The sequence below is a fragment of the Chrysochloris asiatica genome, unplaced genomic scaffold (assembly GCF_000296735.1).
Source record: "Chrysochloris asiatica unplaced genomic scaffold, ChrAsi1.0 scaffold00163, whole genome shotgun sequence".
In the NCBI taxonomy this organism is placed as follows: Eukaryota; Metazoa; Chordata; class Mammalia; order Afrosoricida; family Chrysochloridae; genus Chrysochloris; species Chrysochloris asiatica.
In genome coordinates, this window is record NW_006408681.1 from 1,655,115 (window position 1) to 1,678,571 (window position 23,457).

The following is a 23,457-nucleotide window of genomic DNA, read 5'->3' on the forward strand; positions in this document are numbered from 1 at the left end:
GCAGTTCTCTCACATCGTTTAACCCCACCCTCCATGATAGAAGACCCAGTTTTTTTGGTTAGGGATGAAAATAAGATCCAAACACTGCATTTGGTCTTTTAATCATCTTTTAACATATGTTTTCTCTCCACCTCCTTCTAATTCCTGGAAATCTTTATGTTGTTATAGTTGGTGTTGAAGAAATCAAGCTATTTAGTCTTTTCCATAGCCTGGATTTTGCTCATTGCATCCCTATGGCATTTTTACCTATCCCTCTTTCTTGAAAATGGGTAATTTGATGTGCCAGGCTTGTTAGAATTCAGGTTTCACTCATTTCCTTTTCTTTCTTCCTCCCGTCGCTTTTTCCTGAAAAAACTCCTGAATAGGTAGTAAAGTGTATTTGCATCTGATAGCATAACATTTAATTAAAAATTACAAAATGACAATAATCTAATTCTTTGATTTTTTTTTTCTCCTCATGTATTAGCTGGAATGGTTCAATATTCAGAAACTGCTTGCCAACGATTTGACTACTCAGAAACATACTTCATTTCGGAAAGGCTGGATAAATATATAATTCTTTCCCTTCATATACAATTTCAAAATAATGAGTTACTTTCCTAGCATCTTCCATGAGTGTTTTCTCCCCAAGCATTGTGACAAACTCATGAATTTAAACACATTTGATATCTATTCAGTTCAATGCAGTTATTATATTTATTGATGCACAAATTGGCCCTTCTTTAGACAGTGGGAGCTGTTTCAAGTTGGCTCCTGAGATCTTTTGATACAACCCTACTAGTCTTTGACAGCTTTGATTTGTTTTCAGGTAATTACTACTTGTAAGGAGCTCTGGTAACATAGTGGTTATGAGTCGGGCAACTAAACTCAAAGTCAGCAGTTTGAAACTACCAGTCGTTCCGCGGGAGAAAGATGAGGCTTTCTGCTCCCGTACAGATTTACAGCCTCAGAAACCCTGTGCAGTGTCACTATGGGTCAGAACCGACTCCATGAACTCCAGAACCAACACCAACACCACCACCACCAATTACTACTGGTCAATTTTTCCAGAGTCAGATGGCATCCTTTTATGCTCCAAACCTGAATTATCCATTTCTCCAAAGAATCTTGGTTTCCTTTTAGTACAAATGATATTTAAGACTACTGTCTGTATACTAGGAACACATACTGTTACTGGATTTGCTTTTGTGCCCAGATTTTTTTCTCAGTGAACAGTGCCAAGAAAGTTTTTTCATCATTATTATTTTTTTAAATGAATGTTTTGTGAGCTCGCACTGGTAAGTCCAATAAAAAACTAAGGTTTTTAAGTTTTTTAATTCATCTTATTGTTTTTATATCTGTAAATTGTTTCTCACATGCTTAATTTTCTGATATTCAATGATTTCATCATAATTATTTATTGCTTTATTTGAAACCTATGTACAAAAAACTCAGAAAAACATCTATATTACTGAAATTATATTTTAATTATGGTCATTCAAAATTTTTAAATATTATTAAAATTTCCTTTTGTCCTTAGGATTTATCTCACTAGTGACATATAGCTCATTAGAGATGCAGCCTTTTCACCAATTTTGACACCAACCATTCCCCTCATGGTACTCTTTCATTGCAATGGCCTCACAGACAATATTTACAGACAACACTCACAATTATAGGGTTATAAATGGTTCCAATTCAGGATCAGGGCATTTCAGGATAGAATTCTTCCATCAGGATAGCCTCCTGACAGTCAAGTCTAAAGGCAAGCTTCTCTCTTGTCCTCAGTCCCTTGCCTGATCACTACCCTGCTAAAGCTCTTCAACTCTGATGATTAAATGTTCAGAGGCACCCTCGTAAGCCAAAGGTGCTCAGCTCTAGATCTATGAGTTGGCAAACCTAGCTCCCCAGGACAAGTGCCCACTTTGTCATCAAGCCTGCTGCCTGAAGACACTCTTGGATCATGACATCTACTACTGTCTGTGCAGATCTCTTGGTTCTATTGCCTCTGCTGTCACTGTTTTTCTGTTCTTGCTTCTTGTTATCCTCCGTGTCATAGCTCTCTGACTTCAGGACCAAAATGGTTCAACGCAGGGATTTCAAAGTCAAAGGCCACGCTACACTCCCCCTCTACTTTTTTGGTGGTAGCAAGATCCTCGTCTTCATCTCTGAGATGGCTTGTATTACGCCTTGTTATGTTGTTGTTATGTGCCATTGAGTCAGTTCCAACGCATATAGGAATCAACTTTGGCCAGTGATGCTGATGATCTTAATTCTTAGGGTTTCCAAGGGGCAGCTGGTGGGTTTGAATTGCTGACCTTGTGGTTCAAACTGACCTTGTAGTTCAGTGCATTATTCTACAGCATCACACCAAGACTCTCATACTAAGTCTAGCTGGAGGCAAAACTGACCAATCACCACACTGGTGGCTGGTAGCTGTATGCCGTGGAGTCGGTTCCGACTCATAGCGACCATGTACTGGGTTTCCAAGGCTGTAAATCCTTACAGGAGCAGAAAGCCTCATATTTCTCCGAAACTAACAGCTGGTAGTTTCGAACTGCTGACCTTGCGGTTTGTAGCCCGATTCACAACCACTACGTTACCACTGGTGCTGTAGGTTAATGCACTAGACTGCAAAATCAGTTTGAACTGCAAGGTATGTGGTGCAAGCTCCTTGAAAATCCTAATCAGGGTCGCTATGGGTCACAACCTACTTGACATCACTTAACAACAACAATAACCACACAATGGTGACATGAACCTATTTACAGCATTGTTGTTGTTGTTAAGTGCAGTAGAGTTGTTTCCAACCCATAGTGATCCTGTATAGGGTTTCCAAGGAGCAGCTGGTGAGCTTGAACCACCAACCCTGCAGTTGAAATGACTTTGCAGTCTGCTGCATTGGCCCATAGTGCCACACAGTATTCTCTAATCCCCATGTGTGGCGCCATGGGTTAATGCACTGGACTGCAAGATCAGTTTGAACCACAGGACAGCAGCTCAAGCGCACTAGCCGCTCCTGGAAACCCTATATAGGGTCACTGTAAGTCAGAACTGACTGAACAGCACTTAACAACAATAATCAAGTCATTTTGAAAATGTGATACCTCTGCAGAATCAGCACTGGACTTTGAACCATAAGGTCAGCAGTTTGAGCATAGCAGTCACCCCACAGAATAAAGATGAGGCTTTCTGCTCTGGCAAAGATTTACAGCCTTAGAAATCCTATAAAGGGTTGCTATGAGTCCAAATCGACTCATTGGCACTTAACAACAAAACCCAGTCATTTGGTGAGAGTTACAAAGACTGGGGCTAGAAGAGCCATATTAGGTATTTCACAGAGCCACAATACCAAAGTCAAATTTATTTAAAAAATCAAAGAAGTCTAGATTTTATATCATTTCCCTTAATTCTATTTCTTCCTTCTTATACAGGTAATAATTTTGTTTTTAATGTTATAGACATTTACTTTGTTAATATAAACATACCATACATACTTATCTCTACCATGCTACTTAACGCACAACTGTGTTAGTAGTTCTCAACTGAGGTCAGTTGTATTCCCTAGTGGACATTTGGCAACATCTGAAGATATTTTTGGTTAACACAGCTGGGGAGGGAGTGCTCCTGGCACCTAGTATGTACAATCCATGGGTGCTGCTAAACATCCCACAATGTACATAACAGCCCCCTACCTTCCACCCTCACTCCCAACAAAGGATCATCTAGCCCAAAATGTCAATGATGCTGCTATTGAGAAATCCTGTATTATATCCTACTGATCACTCTGCTGATGTATTGAGATAGTCCTCCAATGGGTAGATGTATCATAGTTTATTCAACCTGTTATTTATTCATGCTCACTTAAGATGTTTCCAATATTTGCTGTTAGAAACAGTATGCAATGAAGAACCTTGTATCCTTGCCTTTACATGTTTTTGTTAGTGCATCTTTCGGCTCCTAAAAGTGGGATCTCCCATCTTTCTGTCAGTTTGCCACACTTCAGTGGCTTGCATGTTGCTATAGTGCTGGAAGGTATGCCAGCAGTATCTGAGATACTAGCAGGGTCTTCCATGGTAGACAAGTTTCAGCTTCCAGACTGAGGCAGACTGGGAAGAAAGGTCTAGGAATATATTTCTGAATGTGAGCCAATGAAAATGCTATGGACCACAAAATAGACTGCTGGAAAATGATCCTTCTATGTTGAAAAGCACAACAATGGACTCAAACATACCAATGATCATGAGATGGCATAGGGCCAGGCAACTTATAGTTCTGTTATGTATAAAGCCACCATGAATCAGAGCTGACTCCAAGGCAGTTGACAACAACAACAAAAATGAGACTGCTAAATCACATGGTAGTAAGTGCCTATGGGTTTCCATATCCCCTTCCCCAGGAGACTTCTCATTTTGCATTACCACACACAACATGTAAGAATGACTCTTTCACAGCCTTGCCAACAGAGGGCTTGATATAATTTTTGGATATTTTTGCCAATCTGAATGAGGAGAAAAGGCATCTTAGTATAGTTTTAATTTGCATGTCTCTTATTATGAGTGAGCTTTAGAATTTTTTCATAGGTTTTAAGATTCATTTGCATTTCTTTTTCTGTTAAACTATTTATTTTAGTTCATGCTACTATAGTTAAAATGTTCTTTTTCTTCTTTATGTTTGGAAGCTTTGTGATATAAACTGCAGATATGTGTGTTTTGTCATTTATTGTTGCTTAATTCATGAGTTTTGTTTTCTTTTTCATCATGAAAATGTTTTAATCTTCTTTTCCTGTAATATTACTTATTATGAGGGGGCTTCAAACAGTTTGTGGGAAACTTCCTTTATCTTTAAACTTCATTTTTCCATGACCTTTTTGAAACCCCCTCATATTTCTGGATGTTATATCATAGTTTAGAACATATGCCTCACTTCCCTATAATATATGAATAAACCTATTTTTAAAAACAGTATTTGTATGTTTCATTTTCCTACATTTGTATCTCTTATCCATTTGGAATTTTTTCTGATATATCATATGAGGGATGGATCTAGTTTCATTTTTTCCCACATGGCTCCCCAGTTACCCCAGTGCCACTTTTTAAAGACCTTAGCTTTACCACTGATTTCAGAAACCACCTTTATTATGATTATTAAGGTTGTGTGTCAACTTGGCTGGACCATGATTCTCAGTGGTTAGGTAACGATGTAATCATCCTGCATAATGTGATCTGATAGAATGCAGCTATCTCCATGATATAATCTACTATGAACAGTCAATCTGTTAATAGGGAATTTCCTCAGGAGCTTGTCCTGCTGTATGGATTTTCTTGTAATGCTCTTTTGCTTTTTTCTGGATCTAGAAACTGCATCTGGCTCGTCATCGTGTCTCCTGTGGTTCTTTGGACTTGAGTCAGTGGCCTACTGTATTGTCTACCAATCATGGAAGTTATTAGTCGTTGTAGTTTGTGAGTCAACAGCCTACCATTTAACCTGCTGCTTGGGTTCATTCATCTTCACAGCCAGCTTGATCATCTTGTTGATCTCTCTCTCTCTCTCTCTCTCTATCTATATATAGATAGATAGATAGAGAGAGAGAGAGAGAGAGAGAGTGTGTCCTAGTGTGGCGCTGTGGGTTAATGCGCCAGACTGCAAAGCCGTTTGAACTACTAGCTCAGTCGTTCCTTGGAAACCCTATGCAGGGTTGCTATGGGTCGGAACTGACTCGACGGCACTTAACAACTATATATATATATATGCCTATTTTATATCAACCTATATTTATATATATTGTTAATGTTGTTAGGTGCCATCAAGCTGATTCCCACTGATAGTGATCTCATGCCCAACAGAACAAAATATTTTACAGTCCTGTGCCATCCTCACAATCACTGTTACACTTGAGCCCTTTGCTGCTGCCACTGTGCCAAACCATCTCATTGGGGGTTTCCCTCTTTTATACTGACCCTGCAGTTTACCAAGCTTGATGTCCTTCTCCAGGGACTGATCCCTTCTGATATGATGTCCATAGTATGAGAGAAGTCTGGCCATCTTGGCTTTTAAAGAGCATCTGGTTGTCCTTCTTCCAACACAGACTTGTTTGTTCTTCAGGCAGTCCATGGTACCTTTAATATTCTTTTCCAACATCATAACTCAACGGCATCAATTTTTCTACAATCTTCTTTATTCATTGTTCAACTTTCACATGTATATGAGGTTACTGAAAATATTATGGCTTGGGTCAGGCACACTTTAGTTCTAAAACTGAATCTTTGCTCTTCAATACTTTAAAGAGGTCTTGCGCATGAGATTTGTCTAATACAATGTGTCATTTACTTTCTTGACTGCTGCTTCCATGACTGCTGAGAGTAGATTTGAGTAAAAGGAAGTCTTTGACAACTTTAATCCTTTCTTCACTTATCATGACGTTATGTATTGGTGCAGTGGTGAGGATTTTTGTTTACATTGAGGTACAACCCATACTGAAGGCTGTGGCATTCAATCTCCATCAGTAAGTATTTTAAGTTCTTATTGCTTTCAGCAAGCAAGGTTGTAATATCTACATATCACAGGTTGCTAATGCGTGTTCCTCCAATTCTGATGCCACTCTCTTCTGCATATAATACAGCTTCTCAGATTATTCATGCAACACACAGATTGGATAAATATGGTGAAAGAATATAACACTGGCCTACACCTTTCCTGATCTTAATTCATTCAGTGTCCCCTTGTTCTGTTGAAATGGCTGTTTCTTGGTCTATGTATAGGTTCTTCATAAGTACAATTACGTGTTCTGGAATACTCATTTGCTGTAATGTCGTCCATAGCTTGTCTTGATCTACACAGTCAAAAGCCTATGCATAGTCTTAAGCACAGGTAAACATCTTTCTGGTATTCTCTGCTTTTAGCCAAGGTCCATCTGCAGTCAGCAATGATATCGCTTATCCCATTTATTTCCTTGGCTGAATCCGTCTCTAACCTCTTGCAGTTCCCTATCAATGTACTGATGCAGCCTTTTTAAAATTATCTTTAGCAGAATTTTAGGTGCATGTAATAATAATGATACCGTCCCATGATTTCCACATTCCACTGAGTAACCTCTCTTTGGAATGGGCACACATATGAATCTCTTCCAATCAGTTGCCCAGGTAGCTGTCTTCCAAATTTCTTGGCATAGATGAGTGAGAGCTTCCAGTGTTTCATCAGTTTGTTGAAAGATTTCAATTTGTTTACCAACAATTCCTAGAGCTTTGTTCTTTGCCAATGCCTTAAGTGAACCTTGGACTTCTTCCTTTAGTACCATTGGCTCTTGATCATATGCAAGCTCTTGAAATGGTTGAATATTGACCATTTCTTTTTGGCATGTTGTTGTTAGGCGCCATCAAGTAGGTACCGACTCATAGCGACCTTATGTACAGCAGAACGAAAAACTGACTGAACTGGGCCAACCTCACTACTGTTGCTACACTTGAGTCCATCGATGCTGCCACCTGGCCAATCCATCTCACTGGGGGTCTTCCTCTTTTTCTCGGACCCTCTACCTTATCAAACATGACATCCTTCTCCAGTGACTGGTCCCTCCTAACAATATGTCCTAAGTATGAAAGACAAAGTTTAGCCATCTTGACCTCCAGGGAGCACTATGGCTGCATTTCTTCCAAAACGAATCTGTTGGTTCTTTTGGCAGCCCATGGCAGTTTCAATATTCTCCTCCAACACCATAACTCAAAAGCATCAATTCTTCTATGCATATGAAGATATTGAAAACAGCATGGCTTGGTTCAAGTGCACTTTAGTCCTCAAGCTGATATCTCTGCTTTTCAACACTTTAAGAAGGTCTTGTGTAGCAGATTTGCTTAATGCAATATGTCGTTTGATCTCTTGACTGCTGCTTCCATGAGTGTTGATAGTTGACCCAAGAAGAATGAAGTCCTTGACAACTTCAATCTTTTCTCCATTGATAAGAATGTTGTTTATTGGTCCAGTGGTGAGCATATTTCTTTACATTGAAATGTAATCCATACCGAAGGCTATGTTCTTTGATCTTCATCAGTAAGTGTTTTAAGTCCTCTTCACTTTAATCAAGCAAGGTTGTATCATCTGCATATCGCAGGTGGTTAATGAGTCTTCCTCCAATCCTGATGCCATGTTTTTCTTCATAGAACCCAGCTTCTCAGATTATCTGCTCAGCATACAGGTTGAATACGTGTGGTAAAAGAATACAACCTTGTCGCACACCTTTCTTAATTTTTTAAACCATTCAATGTTCCCATGTTCTGCTCGAAAACCTGCCTCTTGGTCCAGGTACAGATTCCTCATGAGCTCAATTAAGTGTTCCAGGATACTCATACTTTGCAATGTTGTCCATAGCTTGTTATGATCCACACAATCAAAAGCCTTTGCATAGTCAATAAAAGCACAGGTAAACATCTTTCTGATATTCTCAATGAGTATATTTTAAAAATGTTCTACTTTGCTCAATTGATTTATCTGTCTATTCAAGTAGCAATATTAAACTATTTTAATAACAGAGGTTTTATAGTATGTTTTAATGTCTGGAAAGACTTGACTCTCTCATAGTTTTTCTCTTTCAGTGTTTTCCTGACTATCCTTGCATGTTGTTCTTCCAAATGAACTTTATCATCAACTTGTATATCACTTGACAAAAACCTGGTAGTGTATTTAATTTTGATTTTACCACAAGTTAGCTTGGGGAGAATTGACTTCTTTATAATGCAGTCTTCCTATTCAATGCATAGTTTGTTTTTGTATAGTATATATTTGTTGCTCTTGTTTATAGGTGCCATCGAGTCAGTACCAACTCATAGCGACCCTATACACAACAGAATGAAACACTACCCGGTCCTGGGCCAATATCACAATTGTTGCCACATTTGAGCCCATTTTGCCAATCAATCTCATTGGGGGTCTTCTTCTTTTTCTCTGACCCTCCACCTTACCAAACATGATATCCTTCTCCAGTGATTGGTCCCTCCTGACAATGTCTGAAGTATGAGAGATGAAGTTTGGCCATCTTGGACTCAAAGGAGCCCTCTGGCTGAACTTCTTCCAACATTGATTTGTTTTTTCCTTTGGCGGCTCATGGCACAATGTTCTTCTCCAACACCATAACTCAAAACCATGCTTTGAGTTATAATATACAGTTGTTGTTGTTATGTGCCATGGAGTCGGTATCGACTCATAGTGGCCCTGTACAGGGTTTCCGAGCCTGTAAATCTTAATTGGAGTAGAAAGCCTCATTTTTCTCCCGTGAGACAGCTGGTTTTGACCTGCTGACCTTGAGGTTAGCAGCCTAATTCGTTACTACTATAGTAGTATGTCTTTAATTGTTTTCTTAAATAGCTTGTCAACACTTTTTATAAATTTATGTATTTTAAATATATCTTCTTGTCCACTATATCTTTTCATTGCTTTTTAGGGTGGATGGCTATGTATATTTGTAGGCTATTTATTTTTGTATGTTAGTTTTATAACCTGCTATTTTGGTAAAGTGTCCTATAATTTGAAGTAATTTCCCTTTTTCTTTTAAGATTTCATATGTATAATTATATTAGATGCAAATAGTGATTTCTATTATGTAAATTGTTTCATTTTGTTTAATTGCCTTGACTAATAGCTTCATCACAACATTAAATGGTAATGGATATAGTAGATAATACTGATTAATAGGAAAATCTCCACTGATTTTCTATTAAATAAGATGCTAGTGTTTGGGCTGCATTCTATTTAGTTTTAAAAATAAATGCAGTTATAGCCATTGTTATTGTTGTTGCTGTTAAGTGCCGTCAAGTCTGTTCTGACTCATTTCAAACCTGTGTAGGGTTTGAACTGTCTACCTTGTGGTTAGCAGTCCAGTGCATATCGTACAGCACCATACCAGACTCCTTTAGGAAGATGCAAATTAAAATTACAAGATATTTCACTTGATAAAGATTCGAAAAAAAAAAGGAAAGCCACAAATGTTGATGAAGATGTGGAGAACTTGCAATCGTCCTCCACTGCTAGCGGAAGATGCAAAATCAGACAGCTTTTGCACAAAGTAGCTTGATGGTTTCTCTAAAAGTTAACACAGATTTAACATCTGACCCAGCAATTCCATTCCTAGGTATATAACCAAGAGATTTGTAAGCAAGACCTTAAAAACAGATATGTATACCAATGTTAATTGTTGTACTGCTCACAATAGTCTAAAGGTGGATACAATTAAATGTCTATCAACAGACTGAATGGATAAGCAAAATGTGATACACACACATAGTGGAAAAGTGCTCAGCCAAAAGGGTTGATTAGTCCTGATACAGCGAAGTCCTGAAACATACTACAGTATGGATGATCCTTGACAACACTGTGCTGAGTGAAGTTAGTCACAAAAGATAAACATTGCATAATGTGAAATAAATAGAAAAAGCTGTGCCTGGATATGAAATATATAGATTGAACAAATATATACAGACCAAAGTTTATTAGTGGCTACCAAGAGTGGGAGGGATTTGGGAAGGGAGAGTCATTGTTTAGGAGGTACTGAGTATCTGTTAAGGATTATGGGAAATTTGACAAAAGATACAGAGATGTTTGCACAACATGGTTGATGTAGTCTATGCCACTGAATTGCTCATGTAAAAATACTGAATTAGCAAATGCTGTGTTACATATGTTTTTACCACAACCATTTTTAAAACAGTACTTATGCATTTTAGAAACAATGATACTTCCATTAAGCAAAATAAAAATACATAACAGCACCAACATTCATTTTGGTATAGATGTGCTTTTTTGAGTGAGAGCAAGTGTGTCAGCACTTGCTCATGAAAGGGGGCCTTCTAAGTGGTAGAAGAAAATGGGTTGAGAAGTGTGTCGACAGCGTTTTGGGTATTGTTTTATCTCTACTGTATTTGGGAAACCGTACTAGAGTCTTTGAATACCAATTCTTTCCTTTAAAAAGTTCAAGTTAACTTAGTCAAGATGCTAAAATATTTGTGTTCACAAAAGCAGTTATGTTAATAGGATAGAAAAAGCTTTTCTGGCCAACAAGGGTGCCCTGACCTTCATGAAGTTTCAAAGTTGATGTGCTCTTGAAAAGCTTGCCTCTTTCTGCTTGCTTTGTCCCATGCCTAATCTACAGTCAGAACAAGTGTTTCTCTGTAAAAGACTTCCTTCTCCTCATTTGCTTTTTATTTCCCACAGTTGGGGCCATTTGTGTGCTCTTGAACTAACAAACAAAGCAAAGTAACTCTCAAAGATGTTGTGTTCAAAATGGTAATTGAAAGGCCTAAAGAAGTACAATGGAATCAAAGCAGGAGGAAACCTGAATGTAGAAGTCTCTTCAGAGCCATTTTCAATGCTGCCCACCACAAACACTTTGGGTTTTGCAGGCTCATCTAAGCTAAGTCTGGGTAGATGCCAAGACCGGCTTTACAAAAGCTTGTGGCACGAAGTATCCATGGGGAGACTTGTAGGGTAAGGGCCTTGTTTTTATTAGAACTGATTAAGTTATAAATCACTGAAATTCTATTCAGCTTCTGTTGGCATTTCTAAATCATGTGGGAAAACATTTTAATAGTTGCGATTTCAAAGATGATCCTCTTTTACTCTCCCTGAGCTTAAAAGTTTGTGAATTTATAAGTAATCATGCCATCTTGTACTTGTTTTTACATTGTCTAAATATCTATCATTTCTTAGACTTTATTATCTCTCATTCATTAATCGGGAAAATGAGGACTGGAGAAGGTAAAGGATGTATGCAAAGTCACCATGGCAAGGCCAGACTCAAACCCAGGTCTTGCAGGGTTATGGCATTTCCATGGGCATATATGCCATAAATATGAATTATATAGCTATATGTAATACACAAAGATGTGAATTATAAATCTATGCAATGTTGTTGCTAAGTGCTGTATAGTAATATTTTGGTTAGCTGTCTAGTCATACGTATGCGCAAATATTAACGTACCTACTTTGCTATACCAAAACTCTCAGTTACAAAATAGATAAGAAATGTAACCATTTTCATTTCAGGAACATTCATCACAGGATTATTTCCAATAGAAAGCTCCCTGCTGCCTTTAAAATTGGAATCCATTTGCAAAAATTGATTTACTCATAGTTTGTCAAGCACAGACCTATTACATATAGTGAAATTGTATCAGTATTATCTTTTTAATAGAAAGGCTTACATTTTAAGAGTTGGCTAGCTGCCTTATTTTATCTATATGCAATTGAACTTTTCCAGCATTTTTTAAAATCTAAATATTCAAGGAAAGTTTGGGCCATAACCTTTTTTTACCTGCTAGGTGGGAGAAAACACAGATAAAAAAAAAACCCTAGAAGGATGTTCCTTTGCTGTTGTTAGGTGCTGATGAAATTGTTCTGACTCCTAGTGTCCCTGTATACAAGAAAAGGAAACACTGCCCAATATTGACCATCCTACCTATGCTCAATGTAAAGAAAACAAAAATCCTCACCACTGGACCAATAAATGGCATTCTTATCAATGGAGAAGAGATTGAAGTTGTCAAGGACTTCATTCTTCTTGGATCAACTATCAACACTCGCGGAAGCAGCAGTCAAGAGATCAGACGACATATTGCATTGGCATATCTGCTGCACAGGAACTTTTTAAAGTATTGAAGAGCAGAGATGTCAGCTTGAGGACTAAGGTGCACCTGACCCAAGCCATGTTATTTTCAATAACCTCATATGGATGCGAAAGCTGCACAGTGAATAAGGAAGATCATACAAGAATTGATGCCTTTGAGTTGTGGTGTTGGAGGAGAATATTGAAAGTGCCATGGACTGCCAAAAGAACCAATAGATCTGTTTTGGAAGAAGTGCAACCAGAGTGCTCCTTAGAGGCCAAGATGACTAGGCTTCGTTTCTGATACTTTGGATGCATTGTCCGGAGAGAACAGTCGCTGGAGAAGGATGTCATGCTAGGTAAGGTGGAGGGTCAGAGAAAAAGAGGAAGACCCCCAACGAGATGGATCAGCCAGGTGGCATCATTGATGGCGTCAAGTGTGGCGGCAGTAGTGAGGTTGGCCTAGGATCGGACATTGTTTCGTTCTGCTGTGCATGGGGTTGCTATGAGTCGGTTCCGACTCGATGGCACCTGACAACAACAACAACAACAATCTATGCTTGGGCACATTTTTGCAACCACAATGCTAATCCATCTGACAATGCTAATCCATCTGGTTGAAGGTCCTCTTTTTCTCTGACCCTCTATTTAACCAAACATTATATATTTCTTCAGGGACTTGTCCCTCGTGATCACATGTCCAAAGTACATGAGACGAAGTCTCATCATCCTAGTTTCTAAAGAGCCATCTCGTTGTACTTATGAAACCTATCCACCATGGCTGATATTACTGGTATATGAAATATTAGTGGCATAGCTTCCAGCATCACAGCAACACACAAAACACCACAGTATGACAAATTGACAGACAACTGTGTCCCTTGGAAGTCCCTTAATCTAGGGAATCATGGAGAAGTTTGACAAAAGTGATTTGGTCCTTGTCACATCTTCAAGTTAAAATCTACTTTTGTTGTTGTTGTTAAATGCCGTCATATTTATTTCAACCCATAGTCACCCTGTATAGGGTTTCTGAGGAGCAGCTGGTGAGGTTGAACCATAAACCTTGCAGTTCAAACTGACTTTGCAGTCCAGTGCATTAACTCACAGTGCCACAACAGGACAGATGCTTTTAAATTAGAGATTTCTGAACAAAAGACTTTTAGACAAAGAGAGGAAATGTAATCCTCCAGGCTGCTGAGGGCAAGACTGACCTTAGCAATACAGTTCATAGACTTCCCAAATTCAAAGAATGCAAATGCATTGGCAAAAAGACTTTATGACCAATCACATAACTGCCTTTGTGCGATTTAGCCATGTTGGAGATTAGTTGAAAGAGATTTTTAATCTCAATCTTGGCAGTGTAGAACAAATATACAAACTGGTTTTCATATCTTTATAGATCAAAGCACAACTTATGAATCAGAAAAGCATATTAACATTACTGAATCACACAGCATGAATCCCTGTATTAATTTTAGATCATTATTTGGGCTTGAATATGTCTGCTGTCTTTCACGAATAACAATAAAAGCGACACACATAATACTTTATCATTCTCAGGTATGCTATTTCTATTTTAAGTTAAGTGAGAGTCCACCTGTAATAATAAAATCTGTATGTGTCCAGCAATTCATAGATCTCAAAGAACCTCATAGTATTTTATCCTTACAGCAACCATGAGATAGGCAAGGTCTTATCCCCATTTTGCAAAAGAATTCGTGATCAAGCTATCATTCCACAGTAACAGATCTCAACTGATCAAGTGCTTACTTGAACTTGAGACACCTGATTCTGGGAAAGTGCTCCTTCCACTATACCAAATGTTTTTCTTAATGAATCTAAGTTGATATTTGTATGTACATATGTGTAGGGGAAACTTCTTGATATGCTATGTAATTTGAGAAGAAATAAACGGGTTTATACCTCTGGTGTAGTGCTGTAGGATCAGCACTGGACTACAAGCCACAAGGTCGGCAATTCAAACCTACCAGTTGCTCCTTGGAAACCCTACACAGGATCGCTATGAGTTGGAACTGACTCAACGGCACTTAACAACAACAACAAAAATAACAATGCCTCTTTATCTAGGCACATTATATAACCAGTCTGTGCTTCAGTTTTTTAGAGTCAAATAAATCATTTTCTTATTTTAAGATCCATAACCTTAATTACAGGAGCCCTTGTGGTGCTTTAGGATAAGCACTGGACTGCTAACTGCAAGGTCAGTGGTTCACTGACCTTACCAGCTGCTCCTCAGAAACTCTATACAGGGTCACTATGAGTGGGATGTGACAGAAATAACAACAAAGCGCATCGAGAAGGGAAGTCATCTGCTAAAGGTGACTCAACTACTAAGTGGGCTTGGGACACAAGTTTATCTGTCATAAAACCCATGCTGTCAAATACTAGGCTAAGTTAATATAAAATCCCCTGTAAAATAAATAACTATTCTATACTGAGACAGGGTATTGCCCATCTTGCTGGGGGAGTTTTTGTAAATCTTAGGACAACATGTTCTTGCATTAAGCTCATTTGAATCTTTATAACTTATCATTCATAGGACCTTCTTACATTCTATACTTCTTACATTACATTAGGGAATCAGGAAAGAAATGTCTATTTATTTGTCACCAGATATTATAGCTGTGAGGCATAAGAATCCTGTTGAGAACTGGGAGAACAGAACAAAAGGCAAGACGCAGGAAAGATTCTCATGCAGACACAGAAATCCCTGAAGCTCTGATTTATTTGACATTTGTGAAGTAAAACTCACCATGTTGTTTATGGGTGACTTGAAGCTTGTGTCATACCATGTTTTATGACTCCAAATGTACAAATTAAAGAAAAGTTCCCAGAAGAAAACTGAACAGGTGTTTTAGGCTCCAAGACATTTATTTAGTTGTTTCATAAAGGACAGCTATTTGATGGTGGAATAATTGTGTTGCCTTGAGTCATGGATTGGAATAGGTTTTAGTTGTTTCTAAAAGAAAATCCAGGATGCTTTTTTTTTTCCATTTGTAAAAATATCCTTGACACTGAGAGTGTGGACTAATTCAGAGAATTCCTCCTGTCAGTACTGTCTGAAGAGTGCTGATAAATGGCAAGGGAGGCCTGGGTTGGCAGAGGCTAGGGAGGTACTGGACCCTGTGATGGTTAAGGTTGTGTGCCAATTTGGCTAGGTCACGGGTCTTAGAGGTTTGGCAGCTATGATGTAGTCATCTCCCATGATGAGATCAGATAGAATGTAATCACTTCCAAGATGAGATCTGCTATGAACATCCAATCTATTGGAAGGGATTTTTTTTCTTGGGGATGTGGCCTGCTTCCAAAATATATAGATTTTTCTGGCAAAGCACTCCTACATTTTTGCTGGATCTGAATCCTACACTGGGCTTTTCATTATCTGACCTCTGGGATTTGGGACTTGAGCCAGCAGTCTGTCGTTTTGCCTGCAGATCCTGAGAGTCATTAGTTTCAACAACCTGTGAGTCAGCAACATCTGATCTTACCTGCTAACCTTGGATTCATCCACCTCCACTGACAGCAGCCTGCCATATGACCTGCCAAAGCTTCAAGCCTGACATCTGACCCATGGACTAGGAACTTGTCAATTTCTACAACTGTGTGAAACATTTCCTTTAAATATATCTATATCCATATCTAGCTATCGATCAATAGATAGATAGATAGATATAGCTACAGATATGTGTAAGGAGCTCTGTAGCATAGTGCTTATGAGTCAGGCTGCTAATCTCTAGGTCAGCAGTTTGAAACTACCAGCGGTCCTGTGGAAGAAATATGAGGCTTTCTGATCCCATAAAGATTTACAATCTCAGAAACCCTATACAGGGTTGCTATGAGTGGGAACTGACTCCACAGCAAATAACCACTACCACCATATATGTCATTGTAAGGTGCCATTGAGGTGATTCCAACTCATAACAAAACAGAATAACACACTGTCCGGTCCTGCACTATCTTCAAAATCATTAAGTTTGAGTCCATTGCTGCTGCCACTGTGCCAGTCCATCTTGGTCTAGCTCTTTTCCATTGACCTTCCACTTTATCCAGCATAGTATCTTTCTCCAGGGACTTGTCCTTTCTGACAATATTTCAGAAGTATGAGACACCAAGTCTCGCCATTCTGGCTTCCAAGTAGCATTCTGGTTGTACATCTTCCAACACAGATTTGTTTATTCTTCTAGTTGTCCATGGTACTTTTAATATGCTTCCCCAACACCATAACTCAAATACACCAATTATTCTAATGTCTTCCTTATTCACTGTCCAACTTGCCATGCATATGAGGTTATTGAAAACACCATGGCTGGGTCAGGCAAACTTTAGTCCTCACATGCTTTTCAACACTTTAAAGAGGGCTTGTGCAGCTGACCTGCCTAATGCAATATGTTGTTTGGTTTCTTGACAGCTGCTTCCATAAATGTTGATGGTGGATTTAAGCAAAATGAAGTTTTTGACAACTTCAATCTTTTCTCCAATTATCTGATGTTATTCATTGGTCCAATGGTAAGGACTTTTGTTTTCTTTACATTAAGGTGCAACTTATACTGATGGCTGTGGTCTTTGATCTTCATCAGTAAAGTATTTTAAGTCCTCTTCATTTTAAGCAAGCAAGGTTGTATTATCTGAATATCGTAGGTTGTTAATGAGTCTACTGCCAATCCTGATGCCACATTCTTCTTCAAATAATCCAGTTTCTCAGATTATTTGTTCATCATACAGATTGAGTAAGTATGGTGAAAGAATACAACCTTGATGCATACCTTTCTGATTTTAAACCATTAAGTGTTCCCTTGTTCTGTTCGAACAACTGCCTCTTGGCCTATATAAAAGTTTCTTGTGAGCACAATAAGTATTCCAGGATATTCATACTACAAGCAATGTGGTCCACAGCTTGTCATGATCCACACAGCCAAAGATCTTAGAATAGTGAATTAAGCATAGGTAAACGTCTTTTTGGTACTTTCTCCTTTCAGCCAAGATATCCATCTGATGTCAGCAATGATATCCCTCATTCCATGCCCTTATCTGAATCTGGCCTGACCCCCTGGAAGTTTTTTTTCTCTCTCTCTTTATATATATATATATATATACATATACATATATTTCACTAGATTTACTTCTTTAGAGAGCCCAGCCTCTATAGTCCAGTAGCCCAGTTCCCAATTGACAGTGCATAGTTTTCTGATGATAATGGTGATGACAAATACATTTGTTATTTGGAAACTGTTGATTTCCACTTCCTGAGAAGGTCATGGCCTGGAGACACATAGTGACTTGGATGCTTTTGACAAGAAAAATCTCTTGGAACCTTTTATTAAGCTACTTAGATCAGCCTTTCTAATGGGAACATCCAAACTTATCCTTACTTATCCTGAGTCTCTATAACTTCTTCCAAATTACTCAGGAGGTAGGACTAACTGAATATTGTTTCAAGTAAAATCAATGAAAATATACTTAAACAATATGTAAATTTGAAGTCTTATAATGTATGTTCCCTTATCAATTAAAAAAAGAGTGGGTGCACATTCATCTAAGATGAATGCTTTTTTAAAACTTATTTTAAATTTCTTAAATTAATTTTTAAACTAATTTAAATTTAAAAATTAATTTAAAAATTTTAAATTAATTTAAAACTCTGAGTCATCCTAACTTCAGGTTCCTAGCACATGATATGAACTTGGGCAATATTTGTGGAATAAATGCCGTGGAATGACTTCTCAACCGACCCTAATGAAATTCTTAAATAAAAGTTTCATTGATAATTCCTTTTTTTCCATTTAACATGAAGTAGTCATGTGCTTTGGAGACAAAGCATACCTGACATCTAGATTTTATTGAATATGTATACACTCATTCTACAAGTATTTAAGGAGTATCTATAACATTTTGAGCACACTTAATTACTATTTAATTCAACTCTTACAAAGCCCAGGAGGAAATTGGTCCCATAATTTGTTTTGCTCAAATACATCCTATATTTTTGTGGTGCTAAAATATAGTGGTTGAATATATAATAGACATGGCTAATTAAAACAAAACAACAATGAAAACATTTGTTGTAAATACTTAGCAATACTGCAGATGAATTGTTTTGCATTAGTCTCTGGAGCATGCTTTTAGAGTGTGTGATTTCTGTAAGATGTCAGCCATGTGTCTATATATTTTCATCTTGAAAATACTCTAAATCCCTTATGGTTTTAGTAGGCATTGACAACTAGGGTAAGTTTGAGAATGAACAGGGCAATCTTGAGAGAGGACCCTTAGTAATTACACCAGTACAATATGTAAACAGTGTCACCTAGTCATCCTAGTTACAAGAGAAAGGACACTGACTGGAGGACCAGCAGTCTCCAGTCAAAGCTGCCTCATCATGTGTAAGTCACATCCACTTTCAGGGCTTTGCTTTATTTAAATGAAAAAATACATTGATTGTACTAATGTGAACCTTAATTTCTTTCAGAGTCTATGTTCTATAATTATGAACAGACTCAATGGAAAGATTCTCATCATATTTTTGGAACAACTTCCAACTAAGAGTCAGCTAATATATGAAATACTACACCTCATTTTCTTTCCAATTTTTTTTTTTCTTTTTTAAAAAAATAAACTAAGTAGATAGTCCTGGTGTGATGCTGTGGGTTAATGCCCTGGACTGTAAAGTCGATTTGAACTTGAAGATCGGTAGTTCAAGCTCACTTGGTGTTCCTCAGAAACCCTATATAGGGTCACAGTGAGTCGGAACAACATGACGGTACTTAACAACAACTACAAGAAGTAGATGGATAGCTGTCATGAAGTCAACTTGGACTCATGGAGACCATATGCACAACAGAATGAAATGCTAACTGGTCCTGAGTCATTCTTATAGCTCCTCAGTATAGCTGAGTCCATCTTTGAGGTTATTGTGCCAATCCATCCTGCTGATGGACTCACTTGTCCTCACTGGCACTCAACTTCATCAAATGTGATGTCCTCTTCCAACAATTGACCACTCCTGATGACTTGTGAATCAGACAACGTTCTGTTGTGAATCATAAGGTTTTTGCTGACTAATTCATGAAAGTACATAGCCATTACTTTCTTCCTCGTCTTTGTAAGCTTGGCTGAAACCTGTCCAAAATGAGTGACCTTACTTGTATTAGAAATACTGGTGGAATACCTTCTAATTCAATAGCAACACACACATACACCATGACTGTGGCATCATTAAGGTTGGTGCCATTTAATCTGGTAACTAATGGTGTCAGCCCTCCACACACATATGCACATGGATTACCTCCCATACTAGACATACAGAACTCTTAGTAATGTTTATTATCAATCTTCATCATAGAATAATATAGTTGTAAATTGATTAAAGTTGTAAAACATACTAATTCCTAGATTATATGAATACTGAAAATAAATTTGTTTTATAAACTCTTTCTACACTGAAGTATAACATGATCAGTTGTTATTGTTAATTACTTTTGTGGTGGTTCTGACTCCTAGTGACCCTGTATAGAGTTTCCAAGGACTGTCTGGTGAGTTTGAACCACCGACCTTGTGGTTCAAACTGACCTTGCTTTATCCTAGAGTGCCGTACCAGGACTAGTTACAACATTATTAACTGATCAAGACTCATTTTTTATTTTGTCCTTTCCTTTAATTATTACCCAATTCTCAAAAAAGTTACTGATATAGTTCCACAAATACTAATTAACATGATATTGTAGTTAAAACATCGGAAATTTTGATAAAATCAGGTACTATAAAAACACTTGTTAAATGCCATCATGTTGGTTCTGTCCCTTTAATAGGGTTTCTGAGGGTTGGCAGGTGAGTTTGAACTGATGACCCTGCAGTTCAAAATGAGCTTCAGGGCGAGTGCTTATCCTATGGTTCCACACCAGGATTTTGTTACTGCAGCAACAAAAAAATTGTGCTTGTAATGTGTGCATATGAAACCACATGATTCAAAATATCATTGTAATTGGGTAATAATAACAGATCTGACAAGAGTACATTAGAAGATTCAAGAAGTAAATTAGTATAGAATTCCAGCTTTGTGGTATATTGGTGCATGTAAGCTGTTGTTGTTGTTGTTGTTATGTGCCGTGGAGTCGGTTCTGACTCATAGTGACCTTGTACAGGGTTTCCAAGGCTGTAAATCTTTACAAGAGCAGAAAACCTCATCTTTTTCCCACGGAACAGCTGGTAGTTTTGAACTGCTGACTCTGAGGTTAGCAGCCCAATTCGTAACCACTATGCTACCAGAGGCTTACAAAAATGTTTTTGTTGTTGTAACTAATGACAGGCATGGCAATCTAGTTCCAAAATTTAGCCAATAAAAATGTTGATTTTTTTTTACTGACACTTAAAGGCTGAAGAAAAACTAACCTGCAAGAAAATAAAATGAAAATTATACTTTATGGCAAAAAAAAAAAGTTGATATTTTAATAAAAATCAATACATGTCTGTTGAAATACTGTACACATTTTTTAAAAAAAATCAATCCATTTGTTGTCACTCCCTCTGACAGTGTTACCCAGTGTGGTCTACACCTGTACTAATGATGCCACTGCTCCATGATGCCTCAAAGTAACTAATGGCTGGTAGGACTAAACAGTTAGCAAGGCATATATCAGGTTTAACACAAATCAGTTTAGTTGCTTAGTTCAGCACTGGTGAAAAGTTCATCTTCCTTACCTGAAGCACTGTGTTGACTAGGGTTCTGAGGTCAAATGTGAGCTGATTCTCTGACATAAAGGCTAGACTGGGGAATGGGAGTCAGGACACCAAGATCCCAGTCCTTGCTCAAGAAGCCCTGGTGGCACAGTGTTTAAAGTGCTCGGCTGCCTTTTGATCGGCAGATTGTACCAACCATCTACTCCGCTGGAGAAAAATATGGTAATCTGCTTCCATCAAGATTACAACCTTGGAAAACATAAGGTGTAGTCATACTCTGTCCAGTAAAGTCATTATGAATTGAAATCAACATGAGCTTGGTTTTGATATATGCTAGCTACTATAGTCTTGGTGTTGCCCTGTAGGTTAATGCGCCAGACTGCAAAGCCGTTTGAACTGCTAGGTTGGTGGTTCAAGCTCATCAGCTGTCCTCGGAAACCCTATACAGGGTTGCTATGGGTTGGAACCGACTCAACAGCACTTAAACTAGTCCTGGTGTGGTGCTACAGGATATGCACTGAACTGCCAACTGCTAGATCAGTGGTTTAAACCAACCAGTAACACCTTGGAAACCATATACAGGATCTCTATGAGTTGGATCTGACTTGATGACACATAACAACAATGCTAGTAACAGGACATTATCAAGAAACTGCCAGAAAATCAAGCCAGTTCAAAAAAGGATGTAGAATGAGAGATATCATTGCTGATGTCAGATGGATATTGACTGAAAGGAGAGAATACCAAAAAAAAATGTTTGTGTTTTATTGACTATGCAAAGGCATTCAACTCTGTGGATCACAACAAATTATGGATAGCATTGTGAAGATGGAAATTTCAGAACACTCATTTCACTGTGCTGATACAGAACTTATACAATTGAGGCAGTCATTTGAACAGAAAAAGGTGATACTGTATGGTTTAAAATCAAGAATGATTGTGTCAGGGTTAAATCCTTTTACCATACTTATTCAATGTGTTTGTTAAGAAAGTAGTTCAAGAAACTGGATTATATGAAGAAAAATGCAGCATCAGAATCACACGAAGAATCATAACAACATGTGATATGAAAATAACACAAACTTGCTTGCTGAAATTGAAGAAGATTTCATTGACTTACTGATGAAGATTAAAGACTACAGTATTCGCTATGTATTACAGCTCAACATAAAGAAAACAAAAATGCTCATGGCTGGACCAGTAAATAACAACATAATAAACAGAAAACATATTGAAGTTGTCTAGGATTTTATTTTACTTGAATCCACAATCAGTGCTCATGGAAGCAGCAGTCAAGAAATCAAACAATATATTGCATTGGGCAAATCTGCTGCTCAACACCTCTTAAGAACAAAGAGTCAGTTTGAGGACTCAGGTGTGCCTGACCCAAGCCATGGTATTTTCAATGATCTCTTGTGCATGTTAAAGCTAGACAATAAATAATAACAAAGGAAATTTGATGTATTTGAATTACGGTGTTGGTCAAGAATATTAAATATACCACAGATTGTCAGAAGAATGAACAAATCAATTTTAGAAGTACAGCCAGAATATTCCTTGGAAGTGAGGATGTTGATACTGTGTTTTAAGTATTTTGGACATGTTTTCAAGATGGACCAATCCTGGGAGAAGAACATCATGTTTGGTCAACTAGAGGGTCATTAAAAAAGGTAAAGATTCTCAATGACATGGAATGATACTGTGGCTGCAACAATGGGTTCAAACATTCAAGGACTATAAGGATGGAGCAGGACGGGAAAGTGCTTCATTTTGTTGTACATGAGGCTGTTATGAGTTGAAACTGACTCAACAGTGCCTAAAAGCAACAAGAACCTACTGAAGAATCCTGGTGGTACAGTGGGTAAGTGTTCAGTGGCTAACTGAAAGGTCAGAGGTAAATACCCGCTAGTTGCTCCCTAGGAGAAAGATGTGGTAGCCTGCTTAGGTAAGGATTACAGTCTATTAGCCTTGTGGTACAGTTCTACTCTGTCCTATAGGATTGCTATGAGGTGAGCTTGAGTCAATGGCAATGCTTTTTGGTCTTGTTTTTAACTCTGTTGACTCTATGAAAATGAGGAGGTGAAGAGTAGCATGGTTCATTAACGCAGATGACAGAGATGCCCTCCCTCCTCTGTGTCCATTCAAGAAGAGTTGGCTTGGTTGTCAAGGGGATACATTCACAATCAAAGATCAACAAT

The 23,457-nt window shown here is 38.0% G+C and overlaps 1 protein-coding gene across 1 annotated transcript in view; it reads right to left on the minus strand.

The window, feature by feature from the left end:
• FAT3 (FAT atypical cadherin 3) overlaps positions 1-23,457 on the minus strand; it is a 740,800-nt gene that overhangs the window by 150,830 nt on the left and 566,513 nt on the right. The gene's annotated exons all lie outside the window — the stretch shown is intronic.